At 37.6% G+C, this 846-nt stretch overlaps 1 protein-coding gene across 3 annotated transcripts in view; it reads left to right on the top strand.

Moving 5' to 3' along the window:
* The window catches only part of mol (dual oxidase maturation factor 1 mol), a 341,356-nt gene that overhangs the window by 325,751 nt on the left and 14,759 nt on the right, over window positions 1–846 (top strand). The gene's annotated exons all lie outside the window — the stretch shown is intronic.

Here is an 846-nt window from a genome sequence, read left to right as displayed (position 1 = left end):
TATTTCAAGATTTGAAATAATTTAATTGCTAAATAAGTTTGAATAATTAATTATTTTAGATTTTTTTAATACATATGACAAACTTTTGGGTTTAGATCTTATTCAAAAGATTATTCCTTTTTGAGAAAATCAAAACCATTTATATGTTTTTTTGGTCATCATTCAGGGCATCTGAAACACTCGGTCCCACTCCCAATCTACGTAAGTTCATGCAATAGAAATGACATTCCTCAAATATGTGACTGACTGTAGTATTGAGTACACTGTTGCAGTATTGACATTTTGGCGGTGGTTGCTTATTGATCAGGTATGCATTAGTTAAATTCGTATGACCTATTCTCAATCTGGCTATAGCCACCTCCTCCCTGCGATTGGAACGGTTTGATGTGGTCCATGGTTTAATCGTTTTTTTAACAGTTTTTAATTTGCTTGGCGGGCTTTCATTCCACATGGCCTGCCAACTAGCTAATATTTCATTTTTCATCGGGAGACTTATTTCCTGGGGTGTCAGAATGGCCGCGCCCCGACCCGGAAGAGCAAGTGCTTGTTTGGCTGCAACGTCCGCCAGTTCATTCCCAGCGATCCCCACGTGACCCGGCACCCATATAAAGAAAACAGTTTTTCCCAAGTTTTTTTTAGCATATTGGTGTAATTGTGTATTTTTATGATTGCTGAGTGTTTCGGGTAAATGTTCTTCATGGCTTTTAATGAGCTTAAAGAGTCGGTAATGATAACAATGTTCGTATGCGTCACTGTCATGGAGAAGTGGAGTGCTGAGGCTATTGCATGTAATTCAGCTGTATATACACTGCATAATTTATGTAGTTTTATTTTATGGGTTGAGTT

The sequence above is a fragment of the Halyomorpha halys genome, unplaced genomic scaffold (genome assembly GCF_000696795.3).
Source record: "Halyomorpha halys isolate HHAL.00 unplaced genomic scaffold, Hhal_1.1 Scaffold34.1, whole genome shotgun sequence".
NCBI lineage: Eukaryota > Metazoa > Arthropoda > Insecta > Hemiptera > Pentatomidae > Halyomorpha > Halyomorpha halys.
This window is presented reverse-complemented; position numbering and strand designations above follow the sequence as displayed.